Below are 8157 nucleotides of genomic sequence, written 5' to 3' on the forward strand. Positions count from 1 at the left end.
TTAAAAAGTTTGGTGGTCCGTCTTCGGAACACTTTTATGGTCCTTGTCTTTGGAACAGTTTTAACGTCCTCACCTTCGGAAAAGTTTTATGGTTCTCGCCTTTGGAAGAGTTTTATGGCCCTCGCCTTTGGAAAAATTTTAACATCCTCACCTTCGGAACAGTTTTGTGGTACTTGTCTTTGGAACAGTTTTATGGCCCTCACCTTTAAACAGTTTTTATGGTCCTCACCTTTTTAAGAGTTCTATGGCTCTCACCTTTAAACAGTTTCATGGTCCGTCTTTGGAACAGTTTTATGGTCCTTGCCTTTGGAACAGTTTTATGGTCCTCACCTTCGTTATAGTTTTATGGTCCTTGTCTTTGGAACAGTTTTATGGTCCTCGCCTTCAGAAAAGTTTTATGGCCCTCACCTTTGAACAGTTTTTTGGTCCTTGTCTTTGGAACAGTTTTATGGTCCTCACCTTCGGAACAGTTTTATGGCTCTCACCTTTAAACAGTTTTTATTGTCCTCGCCTTTGGAACAGCTTCATTGTCCTCACCTTTAAACAGTTTTAAGGTCCTTGCCTTTGGAACAGTTTTATGGTCCTTGTCTTTGGAACAGTTTTATGGTCCTTGCCTTTGGAACAGTTTTATGGCACTTGTCTTTGGAACACTTTTATGGTCCTTGTCTTTGGAACAGTTTTATGGTCTTCGCCTTTAAACAGTTTTATGGTTCTTGTCTTCGGAACAGTTTTATGGGCTTTGTCTTTGGAACAGTTTTATGTTCCTTGTCTTTGGAACAGTTTTTATGGTCCTTGCCTTTTGAACAGTTTCATTGCCCTCACCTTTAAACAGTTTTATGGTCCTTGTCTTCAGAACAGTTTTATGGGCCTCACCTTCGGAACAGTTTTATGGTCCATGTCTTTGGAACAGTTTTATGGTCCTTGCCTTTGGAACAGTTTTATGGTCCTTGTCTTTGGAACAGTTTTATGGTCCTTGTCTTTGGAACAGTTTTATGGTCCTTGTCTTTGGAACAGTTTTATGGTCTTCGCCTTTAAACAGTTTTATGGTCCTTGTCTTCGGAACAATTTTATGCGCTTTGTCTTTGGAACAGTTTTATGTTTCTCACCTTTAAAAAGTTTGGTGGTCCGTCTTTGGAACAGTTTTATGGTCCTTGTCTTTCGTACAGTTTTAAGGTCCTCACCTTCGGAACAGTTTTATGTTCCTTTTCTTTGGAACAGTTTTAAGGTCCTTGTCTTTGGAAGAGTTTTATGTTCCTTGTCTTTGGAACAGTTTTTATTGTCCTTGCCTTTTGAACAGTTTCATTGCCCTCACCTTTAAACAGTTTTATGGTCCTTGTCTTCAGAACAGTTTTATGGGCCTCACCTTCGGAACAGTTTTATGGGCTTCACCTTTGGAACAGTTTTATCGTACTCTCCTTTAAACAGTTTTATGGTCCTTGTCTTTGGAACAGCTTTAAGGTCCTTGTCTTTGGAACAGTTTTAAAGTCCTCACCCTCGGAACAGTTTTATGTTCCTTGTCTTTGGAACAGTTTTAAGGTCCTTGTCTTTGGAACAGTTTTATGGTCCTTGTCTTTGGAACAGTTTTATGGTCTTCGCCTTTAAACAGTTTTATGGTCCTTGTCTTTTGAACAGTTTTATAGGCTTTGTCTTTGGAACAGTTTTATGTTTCTCACCTTTAAAAAGTTTGGTGGTCCGTCTTTGGAACAGTTTTATGGTCCTTGTCTTTGGAACAGTTTTATGGGCTTTGTCTTTGGAACAGTTTTATGTTTCTCACCTTTAAAAAGTTTGGTGGTCCGTCTTTGGAACAGTTTTATGGTCCTTGTCTTTGGAACAGTTTTTATGTTCCTTGTCTTTGGAACAGTTTTTATGGTCCTTGCCTTTTGAACAGTTTCATTGCCCTCACCTTTAAACAGTTTCATGGTCCTTGTCTTCAGAACAGTTTTATGGGCCTCACCTTCGGAACAGTTTTATGGTCCATGTCTTTGGAACAGTTTTATGGTCCTCACCTTCAGAAAAGTTTTATGGCCCTCACCTTTGAACAGTTTTTTGGTCCTTGTCTTTGGAACAGTTTTATGGTCCTCACCTTCGGAACAGTTTTATGGCTCTCACCTTTAAACAGTTTTTATTGTCCTCGCCTTTGGAACAGCTTCATTGTCCTCACCTTTAAACAGTTTTAAGGTCCTCGCCTTTGGAACAGTTTTATGGTCCTTGTCTTTGGAACAGTTTTATGGTCCTTGCCTTTGGAACAGTTTTATGGCACTTGTCTTTGGAACACTTTTATGGTCCTTGTCTTTGGAACAGTTTTATGGTCCTTGCCTTTTGAACAGTTTCATTGCCCTCACCTTTAAACAGTTTTATGGTCCCTGTCTTCAGAACAGTTTTATGGGCCTCACCTTCGGAACAGTTTTATGGTCCATGTCTTTGGAACAGTTTTATGGTCCTTGCCTTTGGAACAGTTTTGTGGTTCTTGCCTTTGGAACAGTTTTTTGGTCCTTGTCTTTGGAACAGTTTTATGGTCTTCGCCTTTAAACAGTTTTATGGTCCTTGTCTTCGGAACAATTTTATGCGCTTTGTCTTTGGAACAGTTTTATGTTTCTCACCTTTAAAAAGTTTGGTGGTCCGTCTTTGGAACAGTTTTATGGTCCTTGTCTTTGGAACAGTTTTAAGGTCCTCACCTTCGGAACAGTTTTATGTTCCTTTTCTTTGGAACAGTTTTAAGGTCCTTGCCTTTGGAACAGTTTTATGTTCCTTGTCTTTGGAAGAGTTTTATGTTCCTTGTCTTTGGAACAGTTTTTATGGTCCTTGTCTTCAGAACAGTTTTTTGGGCCTCACCTTTGGAACAGTTTTATCGTACTCTCCTTTAAACAGTTTTATGGTCCTTGTCTTTGGAACAGTTTTATGATGCTTGTCTTTGGAACAGTTTTAAGGTCCTCACCCTCGGAACAGTTTTATGTTCCTTGTCTTTGGAACAGTTTTAAGGTCCTTGTCTTTGGAACAGTTTTATGGTCCTTGTCTTTGGAACAGTTTTATGGTCTTCGCCTTTAAACAGTTTTATGGTCCTTGTCTTCGGAACAGTTTTATGGGCTTTGTCTTTGGAACAGTTTTATGTTTCTCACCTTTAAAAAGTTTGGTGGTCCGTCTTTGGAACAGTTTTATGATGCTTGTCTTTGGAACAGTTTTAAGGTCCTCACCCTCGGAACAGTTTATGTTCCTTGTCTTTGGAATAGTTTTAAGGTCTTTGTCTTTGGAACAGTTTTATGTTCCTTGTGTTTGGAACAGTTTTTATGGTCCTTGCCTTTTGAACAGTTTCATTGCCCTCACCTTTAAACAGTTTTATGGTCCTTGTCTTCAGAACAGTTTTATGGGCCTCACCTTCGGAACCGTTTTATGGTCCTTGTCTTTGGAACAGTTTTATGGGCTTTGTCTTCGGAACAGTTTTATGGTCCTCACCTTTAAACAGTTTTATGGTCCTTGTCTTCAGAACAGTTTTATGGGCCTCACCTTCAGAACAGTTTTATGGTCCATGTCTTTGGAACAGTTTTATGGTCCTTGCCTTTGGAACAGTTTTATGGTCCTTGTCTTTGGAACAGTTTTATGGTCCTTGTCTTCGGAACAATTTTATGCGCTTTGTCTTTGGAACAGTTTTATGTTTCTCACCTTTAAAAAGTTTGGTGGTCCGTCTTTGGAACAGTTTTATGGTCCTTGTCTTTGGTACAGTTTTAAGGTCCTCACCTTCGGAACAGTTTTATGTTCCTTTTCTTTGGAACAGTTTTAAGGTCCTTGACTTTGAAAGAGTTTTATGTTCCTTGTCTTTGGAACAGTTTTTTGGGCCTCACCTTCGGAACAGTTTTATGGGCTTCACCTTTGGAACAGTTTTATCGTACTCACCTTTAAACAGTTTTATGGTCCTTGTCTTTGGAACAGCTTTAAGGTCCTTGTCTTTGGAACAGTTTCATGGTCCTTGTCTTTGGAACAGTTTTATGGGCTTTGTCTTTGGAACAGTTTGATGGTCCTCACCTTCGGAACAGTTTTATGGGCTTCACCTTTGGAACAGTTTTATCGTACTCACCTTTAAACAGTTTTATGGTCCTTGTCTTTGGAACAGCTTTAAGGTCCTTGTCTTTGGAACAGTTTTATGGTCCTTGTCTTTGGAACAGTTTTATGGGCTTTGTCTTTGGAACAGTTTTATGGTCCTCACCTTCGGAACAGTTTGGTGGTCCGTGTTTGTAACAGTTTTATGGTCCTTGTCTTTGGAACCGTTTTATGGTCCTCACCTGTGGAACAGATTTATGGTCCTTGTCTTTGGAACAGTTTTATGGTCCTCACATTCGAAACCGTTTTATGGTCCTCACCTTTCAACAGTTTTTATGGTACTTGCCTTTTGAACAGTTTTATGGCCCTCACCTTTGAACGGTTTTAAGGTCCTCACCTTCGAAAAAGTTTTATGGTCCTTGCCTTTTGAACAGTTTTATGGCCCTCGCCTTTGGAACAGTTTTAACGTCCTCACCTTCGGAACAGTTTTATGGGCCTTGTCTTTGGAACAGTTTTAACGTCCTCACCTTCGGAACAGTTAAATGGTCCTTGTCTTTGGAACAGTTTTAACGTCCTCACCTTCGGAAAAGTTTTATGGTTCTTGCCTTTGGAACAGTTTCATGGTCCTCGCCTTTGGAACAATTTTAACGTCCTCACCTTCGGAACAGTTTTGTGGTACTTGTCTTTGGAACAGTTTTATGGCCCTCACCTTTAAACAGTTTTTATGGTCCTTCTTTGGAACAGTTTTATGGTACTTGTCTTGGGAACAGCTTTATGGTCCTTGTCTTCGGAACAGTTTCATGGTATTTGTCTTTGGAACAGTTTTATGGTACTTGTCTTTGGAACAATTTTATGGTCCTTGTTTTTTGAACAGTTTTAACGTCCTCACCTTCGTTACAGTTTTATGGTCCTTGTCTTTGGAACTTTTTTATGGTCCGCACCTTCGGAAAACTTTTATGGCCCTCACCTTTGAACAGTTTTTATGGTCCTCACCTTTGGAACAGTTTTAACGTCCTCACCTTCGGAACAGTTTTATGGCTCTCATTTTTCAACAGTTTTTATTGTCCTCGCCTTTGGAACAGCTTTATTGTCCTCACCTTTAAACAGTTTTAAGGTCCTCGCCTTTGGAACAGTTTTATGGTCCTTGTCTTTATAACAGTTTTATGGTCCTTGCCTTTGGAACAGTTTTATGGTACTTGTCTTTGGAACAGTTTTATAGTACTCACCTTTGGAACAGCTTTATGGTCCTTGTCTTTGGAACAGTTTTATGGGCTTTGTCTTTGGAACAGTTTTATGTTTCTCACCTTTAAACAGTTTGGTTGTCCGTGTTTGTAACAGTTTTATGGTCCTTGTCTTTGGAACAGCTTTAAGGTCCTTGTCTTTGGAACAGTTTTATGGTCCTTGTCTTCAGAACAGTTTTATGGTCCTTGTCTTCGGAACAGTTTTATGGGCTTCACCTTTGGAACAGTTTTATGGTATTCACCTTTAAACAGTTTTATGGTCCTTGTCTTCGGAACAGTTTTATGGTCTTCACCTTCGGAACAGTTTTATGGGCCTGACCTTTGGAACAGTTTTATGGTACTCACCTTTAAACAGTTTTCTGGTACTTGTCCTTGGAACAGTTTTATGGTACTTGTCTTTGGAAAAGTTTTATGGCCCTCACCTTTACACAGTTTTTATGGTCCTCGCCTTTTTAACAGTTTTATGGTCCTTGTCTTTGGAACAGTTTTATGGTCCTTGTCTTTGGAACAGTTTTATGGTCCTCACCTTTGGAAAAGTTTTATGGCCCTCACCTTTGAACAGTTTTTATGGTCCTCACCTTTGGAACAGTTTTAACGTCCTCACCTTCGGAACAGTTTTATGGTCCTTGTCTTTGGAACAGTTTTATGGTCCTCACCTTCGGAACAGTTTTATGGCTCTCACCTTTAAACAGTTTTTATTGTCCTCACCTTTGGAACAGCTTTATTGTCCTCACCTTTAAACAGTTTTAAGGTCCTCGCCTTTGGAACAGTTTTATGGTCCTTGTCTTTGGAACAGTTTTATGGTACTTGTCTTTGGAACAGTTTTATGGTAATCACCTTTGGAACAGTTTTATGGTCCTTGTCTTTGGAAAAGTTTTATGGTCCTCGCCTTTAAACAGGTTTATGGTCCTTGTCTTCGGAACAGTTTTATGGGCTTCACCTTTGGAACAGTTTTATGATATTCACCTTTGAACAGTTTTATGGTCCTTGTCTTCGGAACAGTTTTATGGGCCTCACCTTCGGAACAGTTTTATGGGCCTGACCTTTGGAACAGTTTTATGGTACTCACCTTTAAACAGTTTTATGGTCCTTGTCTTTGGAACAGCTTTAAGGTCCTTGTCTATGGAACAGTTTTATGGTCCTTGTCTTTGGAACAGTTTAATGGTCCTCACCTTCGGAAAAGTTTTATGGCCCTCACCTTTGAACAGTTTTTATGGTCCTCACCTTTGGAACAGTTTTAACGTCCTCACCTTCGGAACAGTTTTATGGTCCTCGCCTTTTTAACAGTTTTATGGTCCTTGTCTTTGGAACAGTTTAATGGTCCTCACCTTCAGAAAAGTTTTATGGCCCTCACCTTTGAACAGTTTTTATGGTCCTCACCTTTGGAACAGTTTTAACGTCCTCACCTTCGGAACAGTTTTATGGTCCTTGTCTTTGGAACAGTTTTATGGTCCTTACCTTTGGAACAGTTTTATGGTACTTGTCTTTGGAACAGTTTTATGGTAACACCTTTGGAACAGTTTTATGGTCCTTGTCGTTGGAACAGTTTTATGGTCCTTGTCTTTGGAACAGTTTTATGGTCTTCGCCTTTAAACAGTTTTATGGTCCTTGTCTTCGGAACAGTTTTATGGGCTTTGTCTTTGGAACAGTTTTATGTTTCTCACCTTTAAACAGTGTGGTGGACTGTCTTTGGAACAGTTTTATGGTCCTTGTCTTTGGAACAGTTTTAAGGTCCTCACCTTCGGAACACTTTTAAGGTACTTGTCTTTGGAACAGTTTTTATGGTCATTGCCTTTTGCACAGTTTCATTGCCCTCACCTTAAAACAGTTTTATGGTCGTTGTCTTCGGAACAGTTATAAGGTCCTCACCTTTAAACTGTTTTATGGTCCTCACCTTCGGAACAGTTTTATGGTCTTCATCTTCGAAACAGTTTTATGGTCCTTGTCTTTGAAACAGTTTTATGGACCTCACCTTTAAACAGTTTTATGGTCCTCACCTTCGGAACATTTTTATGGTCCTTGTCTACGGAACAGTTTTATGGGCTTTGTCTTTGGAACAGTTTTAAGGTCCTCACCTTCGGAACAGTTTTATGGTACTTGTTTTTGGAAAAGTTTTATGGTCCTTGTCTTTGGAATGGTTTTAAGGTCCTCACCTTCGGAACAGTTTTATGGTCTTCACCTTATGAACAGTTTTATGGTCCTTGTCTTTGGAACAGTTTTATGGACCTCACCTTCGGAACAGTTTTATGGTACTTGTCTTTGGAAAAGTTTTATGGTCCTTGTCTTTGGAATAGTTTTAAGGTCCTCACTTTTGGAACAGTTTTATGGTCTTTGTCTGGAACAGTTTTAAGGTCCTCACCTTCGGAACAGTTTTATGGTCCTTGTCTTTGGAACGGTTTTATGGACCTCACCTTTTTAACAGTTTTATGGTCCTTGTCTTTGGAACAGTTTTATGGTCCTCGCCTTTAAACAGTTTTATGGTCCTTGTCTTTGGAACAGTTTTATGGGCTTTGTCTTTGGAACAGTTTTATGTTTCTCACCTTTAAACAGTTTGGTGGTCCGTGTTTGTAACAGTTTTATGGTCCTTGTCTTTGGAACAGTTTTATGGTCTTTGCCTGTGGAACAGATTTATGGTCCTTGTCTTTGGCACAGTTTTATGGTCCTCACATTCGGAACAGTTTTATGGCCCTCACCTTTCAACAGTTTTTATGGTACTTGCCTTTGGAACAGTTTTATGGCCCTCACCTTGAAACGGTTTTAAGGTCCTCACCTTCGGAAAAGTTTTATCGTCCTTGCCTTTTGAACAGTTTTATGGCCCTCGCCTTTGGAACAGTTCTAACGTCCTCACCGTCGGAACAGATTTATGGGCTTTGTCTTTGGAACA

The sequence above is a fragment of the Telmatherina bonti genome (genome assembly GCF_933228915.1).
Source record: "Telmatherina bonti genome assembly, chromosome: 7".
NCBI classification, from domain to species: Eukaryota; Metazoa; Chordata; class Actinopteri; order Atheriniformes; family Telmatherinidae; genus Telmatherina; species Telmatherina bonti.